Source organism: Pan troglodytes, chromosome 13 (genome assembly GCF_028858775.2).
Source record: "Pan troglodytes isolate AG18354 chromosome 13, NHGRI_mPanTro3-v2.0_pri, whole genome shotgun sequence".
Taxonomy (NCBI): domain Eukaryota; kingdom Metazoa; phylum Chordata; class Mammalia; order Primates; family Hominidae; genus Pan; species Pan troglodytes.
The window spans coordinates 40,535,460-40,557,622 of record NC_072411.2 but is presented as its reverse complement, the minus strand read 5'-3'; the positions used below and the strand labels follow the sequence as shown (position 1 = coordinate 40,557,622).

The following is a 22,163-nucleotide window of genomic DNA, read 5'->3' as shown; positions in this document are numbered from 1 at the left end:
ATAAAAATTGTCCAAACCCATAGAATATACTATACAATACCAACCATGAATCTAATGTAAACCATGCACTCTGGATGATAATGATGGGTCAATGCAGATTCATCAGTTTAAAAAATGGGTCACTCTGGTGGGGAATGGTGATAATGGAGGAGGCTATGTCTGTATGGGTGCAAGGGATGTATGGAAAATCTTTGTAGATTCTGCTCAACTTCTTCAGTGAACCTAAAACAGCTTCGAAAACATACAATCTATTTTTTTAAAAAATCACCTAACTGGGGGGTTCGAGGAGGGGAGATACAAATCTATTTTACACAAGAAAAAAATTGTTAAATTTGCTTCAGAAAACATACCCAAACAGGAAACAATGGTATTTTCTTTGTCAATAAATATAACATTATATTTTGTTATTTTTGTTTTTTGAATTTAATCTCAGCTCATACCTATAAAATAATATTTCAAAAGCATACTACTTTTTAGATATACTATTAATCTTCAGTTCTGCAGAAAATAAAAACACCTCTTTGTTTTTAATTGTTAACCCTAAATATTTTTACTTATTTATCTACTATAGGATGAAAGCAAATACACCAACTCCAAAGAAGTGTGTGTGTTGGGGGAAGGGGAGTATTTTCTAAATATATTCGTATTGCAGAGATGAGTATCTTCATCATACTTTCACTTTAGGTATATATACATATACGTATCTCCTATCTAACCTGTCCCAACCATGGTTTGAGGTGCAAAAATTTCATACTTAAGAATAAAAAAATCATTTTAATCTGCTAGCTTTTACCTATGTAAAGTTTAGTCTCATGTATTACACAATTCAGAATATAATGCTAATAATTATCCTGACCTCTTTTAGAACATATAAGCAGGTATAAAGAATACCAAACAGGAGCTATAGTTATGTTCAACATAAAAGATAAAACGCCTCTAAAAGGGTACCTGTAAGAGCCATAATAAATAATGAAAAGCACACAGTTGTTATATAAGACATAACAAAACTTAAAACCAAGGAGAAGGCAAGAGCAAAAGATTTTAAAGCCAGTATGAACTAGTAAAAATAAATTTTTAAAGTTATAATTTTCTTAATTCCTTTGAGGCCAGGAGTTTGAGACAAGCCTGGGAAAGACAGCGAGACCCGTCTCTGCCAAAAAATAAAATAAAGTGGATGTCTTCTAGAACTTTTCATTTACTGTGTTTTTAAAATTCACTTTGGCCAGACCCAGTGGCTCAGCCTATAATCCTAGCACTTTGGGAGGCCGAGGCGGGAGGATTACTTGAGGTCAGGAGTTCAAGACCAGCCTGGCCAACATGGTGAAACCCCATCTCTACTAAAAATACAAAAGTTAGCCGGGCATGGTGGCTGTGCCTGTAGTCCCAGCTACTCAAGAGGCTGAGGCAGGAGAATTGTTTGAACCGGGAGACAGAGGTTGCAATGAGCTGAGATCACGTCACTGCACTCCAGCCTGGGCAAAAGGGCAAGACTCTTTCTCAAAAAAGTAAAAAATAAATAAATAAAGAATAAAATTAATTTTAACATAATTTTCCTTTCTATCCCATTATTTTCTATGAGACCCTGCCCTTGCCAATTAAGGTTTTGCCAACTACAGTATTCTTCAAAAAGTTTATCCATGTCTATAGATAAATTGTATTCTACCCATGGTCCAAGAGAAAAGTCCAGGGATTTGTAGACTTTCTGATGTAATACAACCACCTAAAATAACATTTAAGCTATCAGGGGATGGCTGTCATTCTACTGAGCCCAGAAACACCATCATTGACCATATACCCAAGGTTTAGTACTACATCTTCACCAATCCTTAGCAAGGCTTTCCTTTTAAACTCCCTAAAATTGAGAGAAAAAGTTACATGTATAAAATTTCTTCCATAATAAGTCACTGGAATATAACTAAAATATTTATGCTATCAGTTATTGAATGAACCTGTAAGTATAGATTTAATACATATAATGTAAAGCTAACTAGCAAAAATAAAACACTACCTTGGGCAATAAATACTAAAACAAAGAAATATTTAATTCTTAAAGATATTAAAAAGATACCTCCACGTTTAGTGACTATATGGGTGGTAAGGATATTAATAAAAAAAATCCAAAAAAGATACAAGTTCAAGTGAGAAACCTTTAAATGGCATGGCCAACCTCTCCAACCTACTACCCGTGTACTCTAGCCCCAATTTCTGCCTTTGCAGGCTTTCAAATTACTTGGAGTATCATTTCTTTAAACTCCTCTGCCACCTATGTTTAACTCGCCTTCTCCACCTATGTAACTTGACTTTCAGAAACACTCTGCTCAAGGGTCATTTTCCTTGAAAGCCTCCCCTGATGCCCCTGCTCTGTGCTTCCAAGGCAACCTGAATAAACTGCCACGACAGCACTAATCACACAAGAAAAACAAATATTTGTTTAATCGTTCATGGTCCCTAGTCTCTGAATTCTAATCCCATACCTAGAAGTCTAGCATTCAGTGTCTGATAAATAGTGAGTATTTAAAAAATACATACTATGAATGAATAAGCTGTGAAAAGTTTTAGATACTTATAGAACAGCCAGATGATACTAAAAACACGTCTGAACTCAGGAAGACAGACATGGTTCATATTATAGATTTAATATTTTATTTTAATTTAGGATTGTAACTTTGGCAGATTAATACAAAATTCATCATCAAACAGTTTATTGGGTGTATTGACAACCAGAAATATAAAATTTTCTTCATGTTGCTAAATTCAGCGTATGCTCTTTAGTTTGCCACTTAATTTCCCAGTTGCATTCAAAATATTCAACTGGCCACTCCCTTCTTTTTCAGTCTATTGCCTTGGCTTCAGTGATACCAACAAAATTTTCTTCCAACCTCTAGCTTCTTCCTTCTCAGCCTCTTTTGTTCCATTTCTTTCTACCAAAGTTCAAACGTGAAAGATTCACAGGGCTTACTCATAAGCCCCCTTATCTTCTCCATACTATCTCCTTAAGCAATCTCATCCCTCACTCCCAGACATCAATTATAAACTGTACACTATTCCCAAATTTATTTCCAGTCCAAACCTCTTTGCTGAGCTCCAGACCTATACATCCAATTGCTACTAGGCATCTCTACTTATATGTCTCAGTCTCAAGTTTAGTAAGTGTCCAATTGAAAAATGACCAATACCTCCCCCTTCCCTGAAACTACAAAATAAAAAACTGCTCCTCCCCCAGTACTCTCACCTTAGGCACAAGAACTACTGGCCCTGGAAGTCAGCCTTTTCCTCTCCCCAGGACCCCCAAATCTCATCCATCTCTAAATCCTATCAATTTTTCCTCCCAAAATTTATTTGTCAAATCAGGCTAGTTTATCTCTATCACTGCCATCCTGAACCAAGGTTCCACCAACTCTTGACTACATTATTGTAACAGCTAATCTCAACGCTATTCAAATTGTGATCTGTGCACTGACACTGGTCCAAAAACTTTTGCTACTGGTCTGAAATGAAATAAATATAGAAACCTAGAGAAAGCATTTAGGAACGTTTACAGCAATTTGACACTGCCAAAACAAACATCTTATTGTGTGTTACTAAATACCAGAATGAATAGAAAATTAAAACAAAATTGGTCCTTCAACACAGACAAGTTTGAGAAGCAATGACTTAATTAGTCTCCCTGTATTTACACTTGCCTCTTTCCAACCTGTTCTCTGCAGAGCAGCCAACTGATTTTTTTAAAGCAAAAATTTGGGTAACTTATTCAGCTGTTTAACATTCTCTGGTGGCTTCCTATTGCTCTTAGGATTAAATACAAAATGCTTAGCGTGGATTTTGGCCATGGTGATCTGCTCCAGTCTATTCCCCATCAACCAACCTCACGTGCTAAAGTTCAGTTCTTACTGGACCTTCCAGGTCCAGAAAGTTGAAATTGCCAACATCACTTGGGTCACTACAGTTCATCCTTTAGGTTTCTGTCTAAAAGTCATTTCTTCAGAGAAGCATTCCCTAATGGATTGGTGTGCCTTTGTTCTTCACAATGATCTTCCTTTGTAGCAGTAATGGTAACTAATTATTTTTATAATTATTATTATTATTTTTTGAGACAGAGTCTCACTCTGTTGCTCAGGTTGGAGTGCAGCTCACTGCAAGCTCTGTCTCTGGGGTTCAAGAGATTCTCCTGCCTCACCCTCCCAAGTAGCCGGGACTACAGGTGTGTGCCACCACACCCAGCTAACTTTTTTTTTTTTTTAGAAGAGACACAGTTTCACCATGTTGGCCGGGCTGGTCTTGAACTCCTAACCTTAAGTGATAAGCCCACCTCGACCTCCCAAAGTGCTGGGATTATAGGTATGAGCCAAGGCACCTGGCCTATAATTTTTTTTCTTTTTTTTATTCCCCAAACAGACTTCTGCCTCCATGAATACAAGTAATCTCTTTCTATTACATGTCACCAGAGACTGGCACAGATGGGTTGTTAATAAACTTTTGTTAAGTGAACAAATCCAAGTAAGGAAACAAAACAGTGAGCATGACCACTAAATGTAAATGCCTTCAATATTTAATCATATATAAGGCTTGACATAAGACTTTTGATGAAGTGCTTTAAAAGAGTTACATCTCCTTTACTTTCTTCACTAAACAACATGAAAAGAGAAGGAAACTCTGCTGTGAAGCTTAAATTTATAAAAAATAAATAAGATATTCAGAAAGGTGAAGAATTTTCTCTAATGAACAAGGAAGTGAGTCTTCTCTAAAGTAAATCAACAAGGAAGTGAAAGGTGTGAGAGGCAAAAGAGTAATAGATGAGAACTATGCTGCCTAGCTGCAAAACTTTCTCAACTGTCTGATTTTGCAGAAGTTAAGTAATCTGTTTCTCAAGTTCCTCATTTGTAAAATAGGAATAAAAAAGCCTTATTAAAGAATTATTATGGGTTTAAATAAGTTAATACATATAAACTGCCTGTCAGTGCCACATCAGAATAAAATTACAAAAAAGCAGAGACTGCATATTACTCTTCTCTGTACAGGAGCTTTTCTCAACTAGGGCTCTGCAGAAATTAAGCCCCACAAAAACTGGAGTAACTACTGCTTTAGTTCTCTCAAGAACGGTACATAGCTAGTACTATTCTAGGTGCACAGGAGATGAGATAATTCATTACATAGCTTAGATGCCTCAGAGCATTAGGGTTTGATTTTCACCCAGAAACATGGTTGAGAAGGGCCACTCTCATGTATCCCCAATGCCTGGCACATGGTAGATGCTCATTAAATATTTTTGGAAAGAATATTTACAAAACCAAGAAATAGTGCCAGGCATAGAGTAGATGTTAAATGTCAATTTTATCCCACCCTTTCAAAGTTCTATAAGCTTTAAAAGTCTGATTCTAGGGGAGTTATTTTTCTTCAACCTGCACTGTTTATATAAATTCATGGCCAAAAATGCAGATATAGACATTAGGAAAGCCAAGAAACTAAATGTTGGAAGGAACTATGTGGAAGCAGTGAGAGATGAAAATCAGGTAGAACCTGGATATGCAGGAGAAAGAGCAAAGGTTATTCTAGGTCAGGGAACAGCATTACCAAAAACAGTGTCACCCCCAAGTATGGAACATGCTCCATGGTGGCACAAGAATGATTTTAAACCATAAATGGAAAAACATTTTTATTTTGATAGTTACATATGTACATATTTTTACATATAATTAGGACAGCAAATAGTGATTTCAAACTTTTACTATTTAAAACAACACAAAAGTAATATCTATTCAGATCTTTTAATGTGAGTCCTTTAAAAATGTAATAAGTAAGCAACAGTGCACAAGAGGTAAGCAAATACGGCAAAAACTGTCAGCATTTTTTAAAGTGAGTAAAATTCTGTAAACACCAAGCCAAGAAGACATGTGAATATGAATGAACATAACACATTAAGAGAAAACGGCCACCAGTCTTCTGAATGAAGACAAGCCAAAGCTCTATCTCGAGTACTGATTGAAGATAAAGGTCAGATGAGTATGAAGAATACCACCAGTTTTGAGTATTTAACTTACAGTACTAAAATTTTTATCTGTAAAATCTCATTTTCCAGTATGATGAATCTGTTATACACAGTACTTTCACTTTGTTTATTCTCAAAACAAAGGTAAAATTGTAGAAGTTCCAAATAGACATCTGAAATAAGGACTGACCTATCTGTAGCTTGGTAGTTAGCTGCCTTGAAAATGGTGGGCTAAAACCCTGTAGTTTTCAAATCAGAAGGAATTAATTTATACAATAACAAATTATACATGCTATCTATATCAAAAAAGGATGTTAAATGTCAAAGAATAAGAAAGTAGCTTTCCATTCCCACTTTCCTGTCTTAGAATTAATCTACCCACAAGCCAGATCAAGTCAAACCAAGAAGTGATGATAGCATTTATCAGATATTTGCCCTGTGCCAGGTACTGTTTTAAGTACTTTACTTGTATTTACTTGTGCAATTACTAGCACCATCCTGTGATGTAATATCATAACCCCATTTTACAGCTGTAAGTATACTGAGGCGAAGAAATATTAAGTAACTTCCCCAAAGCCAAAGCTGGTAGATGGCAGAGCAAGGGTTTACACCCCGGCAACTATACTAGTCTGAGCTCTAGAGAAGAGTTCTTAACCACTAGGCAACATTTCTCACAAGAATGATGAAATGGTAATTTGAAATATTCCACCAATCTCATTGTGGCAGATGTAATTTTTCAAGGTATGAACCTTTTACCTCTGTCAGTTTCTAGTCCAAGAAACAGTGGATTCAATTGCAAGTGGGAAAGTGAGTACCACAATGGGTCAAACTAGGCCCAAGATTATTCAAAAATAGACAAAGCATCAGAAGCCTGGAAAGAATCACTGAATGACAGAGTTCAGTCAGCAAAGAGACAAGCGAAAGTTAGGATAAGCAGATGGTGAATCTTATTTCTACTGGGTTGTGTGACTGCTTTGAGAGAGAAAATGCTACCTTCCCTTTTCTGTTATGTTGAATCAATATACAAATACATTGACTCAAAAAGAATTAGGAAAAAGGAGAGCAGCAGGAATACAAGTGGGCTCTTTGAAGACTTGGATCCCGAACCGCGCGGTTAGCTTGATGTACTCTGGTATAAATGAGCAAAAATGTATTAGAAAGCAGGTTAAAGAGAGGTTAAAGGCATGACCACCGGACTGGAGGTACTGAGCGGTCTGCGGAGCTGAGAACTCTGCCTAAAATGGGCTAACAGGGACGAGAGTTTCAAGTGTCTGTATTCGGGATGAGGAGGTATGAAAGTGGACGCTGCGCGGTGGCAGAGCATGCAGTTTCTGCCTTTGGGCAGCACTCAGGTAAAAAGGGGCAGGCGTGGAGGTATACAGGTATAGAGGAGGAGGGAAGCCAGAGGAAAAGAAGGGGCGAGGCCCGGGGGTAAAACTAAAGGGGATCCTGGAAGGTGGAGGCTGGGAAATCAAGGAGGGATTGGGGGCAACCCCGGGGAAAGTGGCGCCGCCGCGCGAGGGAAGGGCGGTCCGGGGGCGTGGGAGGTAGTCCCCAGAGCAGGCCGGAGCTCGCCGCCCGAGCAGGGGTCCGGGACCCAGAGAGCAGAGGGCGCAGTGAGGCGCGAGCAGGAGGCCGCCGGTCTACGGAGAGCCGGGGGAGGGGAGCAAGCGCCTGGGGCTGCCGCGGGGACTGGGGGGAGGGGAAGGGGCGCCTACCTGGACGTGCTGGGCGGCAGCGGTCAGTCCCGGTGGAGACTCCTCTCCCGCTGAGGCGGCGGCCGTGTCGGCCCTGGGAGCCCGAGGCTGCGGTGGTGGCAGCAGGGGTGATGGCGGCAAGTCCCTGTGGCGGCCGCCTCCGCCGAACCGCATCCCTCCTCCCCGACCCGCCCTCCTTCCCTATCTCCCGCTCCTAAACTTCTTCCCCGGGATAAACAAACCCGCCGCCAGGGGCGGCCACCTCCGCCACTCCCGCCCCCGCGCAGCCCCCACCCCCCCGCCGCGGGCCCGTCTGGGCTCCGGCTTCCGAGTTACGACTCCAGCCCCGGCTCCAGCCCGCGAGGGCGCGTGCGCGCGGCGGCGGCGGCGGCGGCGGCGGCGGCTCCTGGGCCCTTGCTCCCTCCTCCAGCGCCGGGCACTTCCGGGCGGGCCCGGATTTGCCGCCGCGCTTGGGAAGCCGCCACCGCCGCCGCCGCCGCTGCATGGCACTAGGCTCCCGGCGGGGCAGGTTCCGCAGCCGGCACCGCTCTGGCTAGGCGCACGGAGGCGCCTTGCTTAGCCTGACCCTTATTTGGCCAGGCGTAAAACTTGTCCTGCCTAAAAGCTTGCTGAGACCTCCTAACTGGTCTAATCCGCGGGAGACGCCAAAGGCGGCGGCCGTTTGTGCGCACAGGATTTTTCTTGGAGCTGTAGCAGTCTAGGAAGCCAGGGTGGAACTTTTGCTAAGCTCCCGTTGTAAGCCCAGAGCTGTAATAACTGCTGAGACACAACCAGCAGTATACAGGCTCCAGTTGGAAATCGAGAACTTTCCAGGTAGATGAAGTGCCCCATGGAGCAGTTTTCAGGTGGAGGGGATGAGGCTCAGCTGGAAGTCTCAGGCCAGAAGGAGAGCCTGCCGAGGGGCGGCCAGGGATGCCTAGGAAGTGAGTGCAGAAGACCAGGCGGCCTCCTGGGACCGCACGGTGGGAAATAAAGCTGCACGTGCACAAATGTGTGAAGAGAGGATGGGATTGCCTTGTCTCTTCGGACATTTAGTTTAAAAAGGGGGTGACAACTGAACTTTTTATTCCCCACGGCCATGGGACAAAGATACTTAATCGAGCTACCAGGAGTAAACTTCTTTAAAGAAGTTTAGGGGACCAACAATCCCGGCTTTGCCAGAACAGACATGAACGTCATTCAAGGATCCCAACTCTTTTTACTGTAACTGTGCATACGTCAGCAATTTTTGTTTTGTTTTGTTTTTGACAGGGCTGTCTGTCACCCAGGCTGGAGTGCAGTGGTGCCATCACAGCTCACTGCAGCCTCGACCTCCTAGGCTAAAGTGATCCTCCCAACTCAGCCTCCCAAGTAGCTGGGACTACAGGAATGTGCCACGCCCAGGTAATCTTAATTTTTTGTGGAGACGAGGTCTTGCTATGTGGCCCAAGCAGATCTCGAACTCCTGAGCTCAAGGGATCCTCCCACCTTGGTCTCCCAAAGTGCTGGGATTTGCAGGCGTGAACCACCACACCTGGCCATAAACCAACTTCTCATTGCTTACCTGGCTTTCCAAGAAAAGAGAGAGGGCAGAGGGAAAATATTTATTATTTTGCTATGTGCTGAGTATTCTAAGCATGGACTTGTATCATCTCTATTCTCTCAACAACCTCTCTAAAACTTCAACGTAGACATTTCCATCTTAAAATTAAGCGACAAGAACTAGAAATGGCAAGTAATTCATCCAGAGGTTACTGGGATTTGAATACTGGACAGGCAGATCCCCCTCATTTCAAATTAATACTACATTAGCTGTCTTTTTTATTTCTTTTTTCTTTTTGTTTGTTTGAGACAGGATCTCGCTTTGTACCCCAGGCTGGAGTGCAGTGGCGCGATCCTGGGTCACCTCCCAGATTCAAGCAGTTATGTGCCTCAGCCACCAAGTATCTGGGACTACAGGCGTGAGCCCGGCTAATTTTTGTATTTTTAGTAGAAACAGAGTCTCACCATATTGCCCAGGCTGGGCTCAAACTCCTGGCCTCAAGTGATCCTCCCACTTCTGCCTCCCAAAGTGCTGGGATTAGCACCTGACCTTACATTAGCAATCCTGTTGACTTATTTAAGACAAAACGTGCTTTAAGACAAAATCTGTGCCAAAAGTTTTCAGATAAAGATAAAATTAGCAATGTAACCGTAAAATTCAAAGTTGCCTTGGGCTGAGTTGGTAGAATGTTTATGCAGATCAAGGAACTCCAAAAGTTAAAAAACAGAAGTGGAAGTGAGCATTAGGGAATGGGGGAAGAGTTGGTGGAGAGAGGAAATATTTGTGTAAACATTTAACCATCTCCAAACACCAGCAAAGAGCAGTTGAAACGATTTGCTATACTCACTGTGCACCCGTGTTAACTTTATGGTATGTGACATACAGCAAAAAGTACATGTAATTTTTGACTAAGCCTTTTAGCTCTTTCAATCCCTTCGTAGTATGTCACCCCCTCTCTTCCAATAATTAAAAATTATAAGACACCTAGTAAATATAATACACTCATAGAATTAAGTTATAAGTCCATCAAGTACATTTCCAATTGGAAGTTAAGAGTGATGCTGACCCTTCACAGTTGACTGGGCTGAAGTTGGGAACTGATTCAATAAACTTCCACCACAAGGATGTCAAATTGCTCCTCAGGGTATTCTCAGAGAGTCTTTTCCCTAGGCTTGATCTCCTTACCCTAAGTGTTAGGACACACCATTCCTGTCTTGCTTGCAGTATTCAATGACTTTACCCACTAATAAAATGATAGTAAATAGTAAGAGTGAATATGGCTTGTAAGTAATGCTAACAAAACTGTGATGGCTTAGCAAAGTAAAAGATGGTTTTATGGTCAGTAAGTTTGGATTAAAGCTTACTAAAGCTTGATGCTTTATTACCAGTCTGCTAAAGAACTACCTTCTTAATTTGATTTCCTACTTACTGGATACCTATTGGAAAACTAGAGAGATATGATAGGCTTTCATTTATTGCTGCCGTAAATAAATTTTTAAAATAGAGAAATAACAGCTTTGTCATTAGTGTAGAGCACAGTTTGCCTCTGCTAGGTCAGTATTGGGCTTGCTTCGTTTAAGGCATTAACCATTAGGATCACCCAACTTGTCCTGCCTAAAAGCCTACTGAAAAAACATGCATATAACTTTTGCATATTTATTTTGCTACTTATTGTTGATTTTCTATAGGAAACTATTTATACTCCTCAGTGTATATGGCCAACTTGGAAGTTCTACTTCCTATAATTATGTCAGCAGTTAGTGAAGATGATCAGAACAGCCGTTCTGAATTTAATAAACAGATGAGCCTCAGACTCTGGATCTCCATGACCCAACCCTATGAGGCTCTGCCTGAAGAACCAATCAAGCTTCCCACTTTGATATTTTAGTGACTGTAGCATCTTGTTCCTCTTCTAAATTAAACACCACAAATGCTCCCATTTCATGGCTGTGTAGGCACGATGGACTCACCACTGCCTTCCATACCACCATCTGGTTTATACAATAATTTTCCAATTCTAGTTGTCCAAATCGAAGCTATACAAAACTCACAAATCCATTATTGTCTTCCATGTAGAGATAAAAAAGCAAGGAATATGCTTGTTAGCAAGCATGCAATACTTTATGAATCCTCGGTGATGTACTTTTTGGGCTCGCTGCTTCTGGAGATTTTGCTAATGCCCCTACACGTTTTAATGCAGTCCACCAAGCTCTTTGCTAGTAAGCTGGTTTCCACTTTTTTTTTTCCTTTTTCTTTTTCTTTTCTTTTCTTTTTTAAACAGACAGGATCTCCCTTTGTTGCCCAGGCTGGAGTGCAGTGGTTATTCATAGGCATGATGATGGCTCACTACAGTTTCAAACTCCTGGACTTAAACAATCCTGTCTCAGCCTCCTGAGTAGCTGGGACTTACAGATGCGCACCACCATAGCTGGCATCCCACATATTTTTCTAATCATTATCCCCTTCTTTCCTAAATTTTCTTCAAGGAAACCAAACTCAGTCCCAACTTCCATAAGCTAACACTTATACAATTAAAATGACATTTAGCTTCTGGAATCAATGTGGAAAGAAATGACAACTTATTTGCTGATTATTTTTCACTGTAATAAATATTACAGTGAATTTACTGTAAATAAATAAATCTGGAAGGAAATACCAAACCCTTGTTTAATATTAATAACTTGTAAATTATTGTACACGTAATTTCATTCTCTCTTGCCATGTCTTCATTTTTCTGCCTCTGGCTTTTCACCTTGTTGTGAATTCCTAGTTTTATAGTACTTTTATATTGTATGATACTGACTTCTTAAGGATACTAAAAACTTCAGAACTCAAGCAATTCCACCTGTAAGCCTTGTCTAGTGATGCCCATGGCAAAAAAGGACCCATACATTTGATGTACTTATCACTCAAAAATCATTCCCAGAGAATTCTCAGGAAACTCAGAACAGGGCCTACCCTGAATTCTGAGAACAGGACCATTTTTAAGTCCTTTAAGTCCTTCATTGACACCCTTCCTTTCTCTTACTTTCTTTTCTTTCTTATTTTTCTCTTTCTTTCTTTTCTTTTTCTTTTCTTTCCTTTCTTCCTCCTTTCCTTTCCTTTTTTCCTTTCTTTTACTTTTCTCTTTCTTTCTTTCTTTCTTTCTCTCCCTTTCCTTTCCTTTTCCTTTTCCTTCCCCATCCCTTCCCCGTCCCATTCCATCCCGTTCCATTCCGTTCCATTCTGTCTTGCTGTGTTACCCAGGCTGGAGGGCAGTGGTGCAATCATAACTCAGTGCAGTCTTGACCTCTTGGGCCCAAGGGATCCTCCCATCTCAGCCTCCTGCGGGCATGCACTATCAAGTCCAGCTGATTTTTTTTTTTTTCATTTTATTTTTTCTAGACACCGGGTTTCACCATGTTGCCCAGGCTGGTCTGGAACTCCTGGCTTCAAGTGATCTTCCTGCCTTGGCCTCCCAAAGTGCTGAGATTACAGGCATGAGCCACAGTGCCTGGCCAACACCCTTACCTTTATGTTCCCAGTCACATTATGTCAAATATTTCAGAATGCTTCTTTGTTTCAAATTAAATATACATTCATAAATTTACTGCTTTGGTTCTTTGGATAATCAATCAGTCAGGTCTATAGGAGAGATGATTTTTGTTGTTTTTCTTGTGAAAAATGTGAAGAATAAGTTGAATGGTTGGCATACTGCCACATCTTATAGCCATTGAGTTAAATATTCATTTGAATTAGGTTTAAAACGTGGTTGAGGCTCTTGAAATGCTAGTAATCCATAGATTCTTTATCATTAGTGCCTCACGCATTAGAAATAGCAGTACTTCTGCTGGGGAATATATCATCTGGGAAAAGTCTTGGCTACCCTACCTGCAGGTCCTCTATTCATAGTGTAATAAAAGAAAAACAATAAAAATGATCTCTTCTACAAGATTATCCAAAACTCCTACAGCATCCCTCCAGGCATCAGCTGAGGGCTCTTATTCCAAAGTCACTTACTGTTGCTGGAATTCTTTTATTCTGCCAGAATCCAGGCAGTCGCTGCTGCCATGATCTAGTCCCTAATGACCTCTCTCTTCAGCTTGGCCAGCTAAGCTCTCTCCTGCTGGCGCCCTGGCCCTGCCCCTTCTCTGCTCTCAGGTAACAGAGAAAGAGGAGTTGTGGTTGGCCCTGGAACCTGGATACAGACCCAGGGGAAGTCTAAAGCTCTCCACTCTGTTCAGCCAGAGGCCACCAGCCTCTGCACCAGCCCTAATTGGCTCTAGAGGTGCAACTGATCGGTCTCCTCCTCTTTTATCTCTGCTCAGTCATCACGATGTCTCCAGGTCAGGGTCTGTGGTCTTCTCAGAGAGACACACCCTCCTCCCTATCAGGGCTGTACCTGGCTAGAAGAGTTTGTTTAAACATCTGCCCCTGCAGTGCGCACTGGGTGGTTTCCTGTCTTTGTGTCCTTCTCCTAAATTGGAGCCACTTCACCCCAGTCACCTTGGAACCTGACTCAAGAAATGGCAGTTCCATGCCTATTTCTCTGGACACACAAAGGGGTCCTGTCTCCAGGGTAATCTCAGATTGGATCACCCCTTGTTTCACTTAGACTCAGGTGTCCCTCCTCCCAACGAGGATGCATATAGAATAGAATTAGGCCCTGCTCCCAGACAAGCAATCTGGAAGTCCATTCTCATTGGTTGACCTTCTGTGGTGTTCCTGAAATTGCCTTGTAGCCAATCAGACACTAAGTAAACCCAGGAGCCTTGGAACCTCTGGACCTCAGTGTTCCTTGACTCACTGATTTTCCACTGGTCTGGTGCCTCAGAAGAACCAGATTCTCCTGTTCAGTCGTCACTTCCCTTCTGCTGCTTCCCCGCTTTAGAAACTAAGCCCTGTCTTGCTTTTGTCAATTCTGTATTTATACCCCTACACAAACTGAATGGCCACTGGCCTCCAGATGGTTCTCCTACACTTCAGTCTTTCACTGATAGCATGCCTGCCGAATTGGAAACCCTGGTATGACCATTTCCAAAATTAGAAACCAGACCGTACCATCTTCAGGGGCACTGTGCCTGCATCTCTCAGCACTCAGTCGAGCCAACCTCTGCAACTGTCCCAGACACCCTTCCTTCCAGTCTCTTCTACTCCCCTCCCCCACATTTCTGGCTATGGTGATTTGGGCTTTTGCCTTCCACTCTTTGCCCAACCTTGCTGAAGTCTTAACACATTGGACCTCCCCTGCCTGAACTATGCCAAGCAGAAGAAAGGCGAATTCAAGGGTTACCTAAACCCTGGATATTCTTTCAGAGGCCTCATCCCACATCCTATCAAACACTGGAAAATGTAGTCCTATCCCACATGAAAAGCACGACGTTTTGTTATGAAAATTAAAGGAATTCATATAATTTTCCTCTTGAAACATTTATTAATTGCATTTTATAATTTGCTTTGTGTTTTAGAGCCAGGCCATTTTCTTGTCCAGCTCTCAAACAATTTGATAAGACTGGGAAATGCTTATGAGCTCTGGGCACTGCACCTATAGTGAGAACTTGAGCCTTAAAGGATTAGAAAAATGCCTCTGGGAGGAAAGCAAACACACACGTCTCTATGATGCAGTTCAAGCCCCTCACCCCCATCATCACTTAAATCTCTCTCTTGCCCAGTTTCTATATCCTAATGGGCTTCTTTGCCTGATCCCCTGTCTTGGCTACTCACCTTCTGCCAGCAGCTCTCAGACAAACACTCCCCTTATTCCCAAAGCAAGCTGGCCTGCCTGGATTTCAAGAGTTTCACCAGCCCCTAGATTCCCTTTCAAGCCCTTGTTCCATCTCTGAGGACCCTGCCCCCAGGCGACTGCCACTTTGGACTATGGCATTTGTTTGCTTGACCCTGTAGAAATGATAACTGGACTCTCTTAAGGCTGCAGCTTCATCTGGCTCTCTGGAGCCCCAGCCCCCTTCAAAGCCCTGATCTGGGATTGCATATTGGGTGCTTCAGTCTTGCCCTGCCTGCTGGGACTGACCAGCAAAGGCCATTTGTGTCCCAAGTAGGACAGCTACCAGAAATCGCACTTCACATTTTCCTACTTAAGGTGCCTGCTTACATTTCCCTGTGCTTTGAGTGTCTCCTTCTCTAAAGGAGCCTTTTATGAGTCAGTTACATGTGGCATCCCTGCTACACTTCTCTGTGGCTTTTCTGATCAGTTATGCAGATTAAGAACATGTACAAGAAAGCCAAAATATCCCCAGCAATTACCCCAGGTTACGTCTCTTGTAAATGTTAACCATTACTCAGTTGAAATAGCCATTAATAGTTGGCTTTTGTGTTCCAGGATTTCTGAGGTCACTGAATTACTAGTGATTCTGCAATTTCAATATATTTCTTAAAATTAAATTACACATATTTTGGGTACACAGTGATCCAGTTAAGAGGGAGAGTCTGCAATTATATATTTTTGTCTCTTTAGTTTCCTTTCTCATTTTTTTCCCCCAGAAAGGAAATTAGACTAGCCTTTTAAAAATGGTGTTCTGCTACAGTCTGCAATTTTGAGAGGAAAGGTGATGAATGCCTTTATTTTCATGTCGTCAAAAGCTCAGCAAGAATTTGCCTCTATTTTGACTGTGGAGCCTACTGTGTGCAAAACAGGTGTGACAAAATCCCCCCTATTAGAGCTGTTTTCTTTCCATTTTCTATTTTAAAAAAACTTTTCTCTCTGTGGTAATCACTTAACCCTAAAAGGCCTGGATATTTATACAAAAAGGTACCATGCTTCATTTGTCAAATACTCTTTCTCTTCTGAGTTTGATTTTAATTTTAGTTATTTAATTGTTTGGTCCAAGATAGACTTAAAACATCTTATTTTGAAAGAAAACATGATTAACTTCCTGGAATATTTACTTGATCACTTGAACCAATCCATGGTGTTCCTCCATTGGCATTCCTCCGTGGGACATGTGATGACTAGCCTGCTAGTCTTGGAAAATACTCTTCCCCTGCCCTTCTCTGTCCTTATCTAAGCTGGCTTCTACAGGCTGTTTTCCAGACCCATGTGTCAACTGGCTTCCTACTGGGCTAGGCTAACAGGGAGCACTGTCAGGTGATTGGAGGGTAGGAGAAACCAATGTATCTCCCCATCTCTTTCTGCCTTAGGCACCATCCCCTGCAGCTGTCTCCCCAGCGGCTCCCTCTCTTGCTGGACAGGCCTACCATGAAATCAGCCCTGGGATCTGACAATACTACCTCCTCCTGCCACCTACTTAAAAGTGTAATAGTTTCCTGTGGTTGCTTCTCTGGGGAAGAATTTCCCCTGGATTCTTCTCAGTTTTTCCATCACCTGTGCAACAGATTCCTTGTATCACATTCTTTGTTTGAAGAAATAAGTGTGGTTTCTGTTTTTCTAGTTGAATTCAGCAGATTTATCCATTTTGTGTTTTCGTAAGGGTCTTACCCTGCTTAGGGGAGAAGGAATGATTTTCACAGGAAAGCAGTCACATTCAGTTTAGGAATCTGCCTGTGCTTCCCCCGATGGCTTTAGTAATGTCATTATTTTTTCCACCTCTTACTCCCCATGCTTGCTCCTCACCTCCCATACTCAACCTGTGTCTCTCCTGCTTCCTCCATTCTTAGAGCATATGACACCTATCTTCTGGGGTCACATCCCCAGAGGTACACAATGATTTGTTTTTGTTTATTTTTAAATTTCTTTTCATATAGTGTCCTTAACAAGAATGTCACTGCTGTAGGATAGGATAGCAAAAGAGCACTGGGTTTTTCATTCAGAATGTGAATCAGTGTGGCTTGTTTGAATCCTATAGCCTTGTCCTGCACAACAGTGCCCTTGATAGCAGAACAGGAAAAAAGATAATTTCACCACAAATCTATGAGGAGAAAATGAGATGAAACATATGAAAGGATTGTGCAAAAGATAAAAGGCTAAAAGAAAATAAAAAGAAAAGGCCAGGTATGGTGTTTCATGCCTATAATCCCAGCATTGTGGGAGCCCAAGGCAGGAGGATCACTTGAGCCCAGGAGTTCAATATCAGCCTGGGCAGCATAGAGAGGTCCTGTCTCTATTTAAAAAAAAAATTTTTTTAACGATAAAATGCTGAGCAAATAAGACGTTATTATTTTGAAATAGTAAATAAGCCTAAATTAGTTGCTTTCCTTGAAACAATTGTAATTTTAAAAGTTACCACAAAGGTATTTCTCAACTAGAATTTATACAGAAGCTTAACAACATCACAGTCTTGATTTAACACATGATTTCTCAATCTCAGTTCTATTGAGCTTTGAGGTTGGATAATTCTTTGTTGTAGGGAGCTGTCTTGTGCATTGTAAGATTTTTGGTGGCATCTCTACCAGTAGCACCCACCTGTCTAGTTATAACAAAACATTTCTCAACATTGCCAAATGTCCCCTGGGAAAAAAAAAAAAGAGACAAAACCGCCCCAAATTGAAAACCACTGATTTAACAAAACCTTCTTGGAAAGATGTGCCTTCTTTTTGATATAAGTTGTTAAAACAAACAATAATTAAAAGAAGTCTGGCTTTTCATAGATTATTTGGGAAAAGTCTTTTAAAAATGCAGTTCAGTCATAAAATATAACCTTAAAGATCCAAAAACCCTACAGTGAAAGTCAGTGGTGACTGTCACAGCAGTGGTGTGTGTTACTAAGTATTTACGTTGGAGAAGCTAATCTTTCTGTTAAGTATTGTGGTCGGACTACCTAACCAAGATGTCCTTTCTTCTTCTTACAATTAATAACGTTGTTATTTTTACTAGGTGTTAAAAAAAAAACACACTAACACTTTATATCTGACTACTGTATGTTGAAATCCTTTGATGTCCTTTAAAAGGCAAGGTAACTCAGATTGAATATTAGTAGGAACATATATTTCACTCTTGACTCAGATATTCTGGGTTTGTACTTGTATGCACTACCTTGAGTAGCTGCAGGACTTAGAATTTTATGAGCATCACAGCCAAGTCATGGTCTGTAGAATCATTCATATTTCAATTCCTAATATGATAGTCTTAGCTACCATTTAATTTCTAGAGAACTGGAAACCAAAGTATAACTATGTAAAGTCTAGAAATTATTCTATTTAAAATATTGATTCCAGCTCTCCAAATATGTCTCTTCTAGCTTATATCAATAGGTTTCTAAAACCAGTTTTTCATCTCCACTGTGTCAGTTAGCTTTCTTCCCAGCTAAAGAAAATATTGACCAAAGCAAGTTGCAAAACAGGTGAAACTGGTTGTAGTAAAAGAGTTACTTTTTGCTGGGAAGATAAAAGAGATGTAACTACTGTCCTTGACATGAGTATATTGCTAAGCTTTGTGGACAAACATTCTGAGATTGGTAAAATACTTACTGCTTCAGGAAAATTACACTTATTTCCTCATCTATGATTTTGCATTCTCCTAGTTAATCTTCTTTTGGGGGACAGTGAGCCTCCTTTGAAGGACTTACGGGCATTAATAATAATATCACTGTACAAAAATTAATAGTATGTATTGCTCTTTTAAAGATTTTTTTGTACAAGATATTTTAATAAAACAATCTTATTCAGTGCTGCTTATTGTGGTTGGTGAAAAATAAATAAATAAAAACTATCTTATAACTGAGGCGGGTGGTCAGAGTTTTGGATGCAGACAGTGGGATTAAGTTCAGTCAGAAAGTTAGGGCACTTTTATTTGCCATCATGCTTTTGAATTTGAAGGACTTTGGACCAAGCCTGCCTCTCCAGTTCACTGTCATGTTCTCAGTTCATCACATATTACATCTGGCCTACGCTTCACATCTGTCAAGCCTCTGTGCAGACATTTGGATCTGTAAACTCTGCCAGGACAAAGCTTGGGCTAGCATCCCATACTATAAATGACTATTCCTCAGTGGAATATTTTGTTTCCAAAAAAGAAATCTATTTGAGGTATCAGTGCTTGCCCCATCTGTTTTTTAAGATCTGAGAAACAACTATGTAAATATACATAGAAATGATTTGAGTCAAAGCTCTCATTCTCATCATAAATAAGGAAGGAAAGGCATTGACGATAGGCCATTTCAGAGTCCTCCCTGCTATCTCTGATTTAGAAAAAATATATGATCAAGGTGGAGTAATAGAACTAGATTTACCCTCCTATCTGTAACAACTAAACAACAACAAAAACAGACAAAAGACATGAAACAGTGGTTTTTATGACACTAGATATCAAGCAATGGACATGGTGATTCTTGAAATATAGGAAATAAAATGGATGAGACCTACTATTGCCCCAGTTTACTAATTTGAGAGAGTTTTCAGGTCGTGACATGTGGTAGGAGAACAGAGGTGAAGCCCAGTTATGATTGTGAATTGAGGCAACATTGCTGAGAGTCCAGGAAGATCAACGCAGTGAGATTTCTTAGGAAAGAGTGATAGAGGAGAGAGAGAGCTACACAGAGTAAAGCCTGGGGGTCTGCAGAGGGATCTCTGTTAAGTATTCAGAAGAATTTTGATCATGACTATGAAGAAACTACATGAGGCCTAGAAAAGGACCATCTGGAGGAGGTAGAGAGAACCTGTGGCCATAACATACATAGGGCCAGAAATAGTGTCTGTTCCCACTACCGGCCAGATTGGAAAAACTCATAATTCATCGGCACTGGATAAAGTACTCAAGAAGGTCTTGCCTCAGTGGTGGGAAATAATTAGCCCTAGCCTGAGAACTGCTCTCAACCTGCCAAACAAATCATAAAAGCAACATCTGAAAAGATCAAACTGTTTCCAAGTAACTTAACATCATACCTGAACAAAGCTCAAGAAGATTTATGAGAGTTCAAAAGTATCCAGCACCCAACAAATTCACAAAGTATGTATGCAATCAAAGATTACCAGGCATGCAAAGAAAAAGAAAAACATATCTCATAATGGGGAGAGCAACCAGTCAATCAAAACAGACCCAAATTTGGCACAGATGATATAATTAGCAGAGAGAGACACTAAAACAATTATTGTGACTATGTTCCAAATGTTCAAAAAGCTAAGTAGAGATGGAATATATTTTTAAAAGACCCAAATCTGGTTGGAATTTCTGGTGGGAATATAAAATGGTGCAGCCACTTTAGAAAAGTCTGGCAGTTCCTCAAATTGCTAAACATATAGTTACTACATGACATAGCAATTCTACTCCTAGGACGTACCCAAGAGAAATGAAAATATTTTCGCACAAAAACTCATACATGAATGCTTATAGCAGCCTTATCTTTAACAGCCGAAAGGTAGAAACAACCCAAATGTCTATCATCTGATAAACAGATAAAATATGGTATATCCATAAAATAATTGAATATATTTAGTCATAGAAAGGAATAAAGCATGGACAGACACTACAACCTTGCAAACATGCTAAGCGAAAGAACCAGACACAAAGGCCCATGTATTGTATGACTTCACTTGCATGAAATGTCCAGAATAGGCAAATTCATAGAGACAGAAAGAAGATAGTGATTGGCAGGGATTGGGAGATTGGAAAGTGACTGCTAACAAAGGTGAGGTTTCTTTGGGAAGTATTGAAAATATTCTGGAATTAGATGGTAGTGATGGTTGTACAATCTTTTGAATACACTGAATACCACTGAATTGTATACTTTACCTGGGTAAATTTATGGTATGTTTATTATATCACAACAATGATGGTTAAAAATAGATGCAATCAGAATCAATTTATCTTTCTACTACCATGTTAGTTGTATAAGCTCTCTTCCATTTCACTCCTTCTATTCTGTCCCTAACCCATCCCATCTTTCCACTAATAAGGTTACACAAGGTTACCAATGACCTGAATGTATCTAATTCATTGTCAGCCTCTGTTCAGTTTTTCCTAAATCTCTCAGCAGCATCAAAATCTCTCAACATTGCATCCTTTTAGTAACAGCAGCATCTTCTATAGATTTCATGAAATACACTCACCTAGTTTTCTCTTACCAGACTTTATAGCTGCATACTCATAATCTTCACTTAAATGTCCAGTAGGTACCTAAAGCCTAACATGTATATGACAGAATTCGGATCTACTTGCTGTAACCACATCCTACAAATACGCATTAGGTAGGCCCATACCTACTCCTGCCCTAGTCTTTCCCATGAGAGTTAACACACAATCATATATCCAGGTGCTCAGGCCAAAAACTAGGGAGTTGTTTACCATGTTTTATTGCTCTCTTTCCCTAATTCTACCTCATCAAATCCACTGGCAGGTCTTAATAGTTCTGCCTCCAAAAATCTATGTGGAACCTGTCTCCATTCTCCAGTTATTTATTCAGAGGTTAAAGAGGAGACTGGAATGGTGCCTGAGGGATTAGATTCTATCTGGTCTTGTGAACTGTTATATGAACATTCACCTTTATTCCGAATAAGATACAGAGTTTTGACCAAAGTAATAACATGATCTGATTTAAGTCTTAAAAGGATCACTCTGACTTCTGTAGTGAAATTAGACTGTGGGGGAAAATGAAAATAGGGAACCCAATCAGGAGGCTATTGAAATTTTAAAGAAGGATTATGGTTCGGACTAGAAAGTTGGGGGCAATGGAGGTGTAAGTGGTGATTGAGTTCTATTTATACTTTTAATATGGAGCCAAAAAGATTTACTGATAAAGTAGATGTAGAGTGTGAAAGAGAAATTAAATGATGCCAGGACTTTGGTGTGAGCAAATGGAATGATGAGTATGCCATTTCCTAAGTAGAAGATTATTGAGTGAGCATGTTTGGATAGGAGGATATAAATTTGGTTTTTAAAATTTCCAGTTGGAACTATTTATCAGGTACCAGATAGAGCTATCAAAAAGGATAGTGGATATATAAGTCTGGAATTTAGAGGTGAGATCAAACTGGATAAATAAATTCTGGAATTTTCATTTTATATGTGATATTGAAAGCCACAGAAATTAACAAAATCATAATGTAA

General features: G+C 40.5%; 1 protein-coding gene and 1 long non-coding RNA gene across 8 annotated transcripts in view; one reads left to right on the top strand and one right to left on the bottom strand.

Annotated features, from left to right (window-relative positions):
- Positions 1–8,054, bottom strand: part of SPOPL (speckle type BTB/POZ protein like) — a 71,445-nt gene extending 63,391 nt beyond the window's left edge. Inside the window, exon 1 of one of the 5 annotated variants that reach the window (XM_001156481.7) lies at positions 7,705–8,054. The gene's annotated coding sequence lies outside the window, so the exon portion shown is untranslated. The remainder of the gene's footprint in view (positions 1–7,704) is intronic. The other 4 variants (XM_063790431.1, XM_009443393.5, XM_063790430.1 and 1 more) reach the window with 4 other exon arrangements.
- An 18-nt stretch (positions 8,055–8,072) lies between these two features.
- Positions 8,073–22,163, top strand: part of LOC129143307 (uncharacterized) — a 425,562-nt gene continuing 411,471 nt past the window's right edge. For 2 of the 3 annotated variants that reach the window (XR_010149731.1, XR_010149732.1), the window contains exons 1-2: positions 8,073–8,517; positions 8,956–9,087. This is a non-coding gene — a long non-coding RNA (uncharacterized LOC129143307). Of the gene's footprint in view, positions 8,518–8,955; positions 9,088–12,610; positions 12,816–22,163 lie in introns of those variants that run through there. The other variant, XR_008546596.1, reaches the window with a different exon arrangement.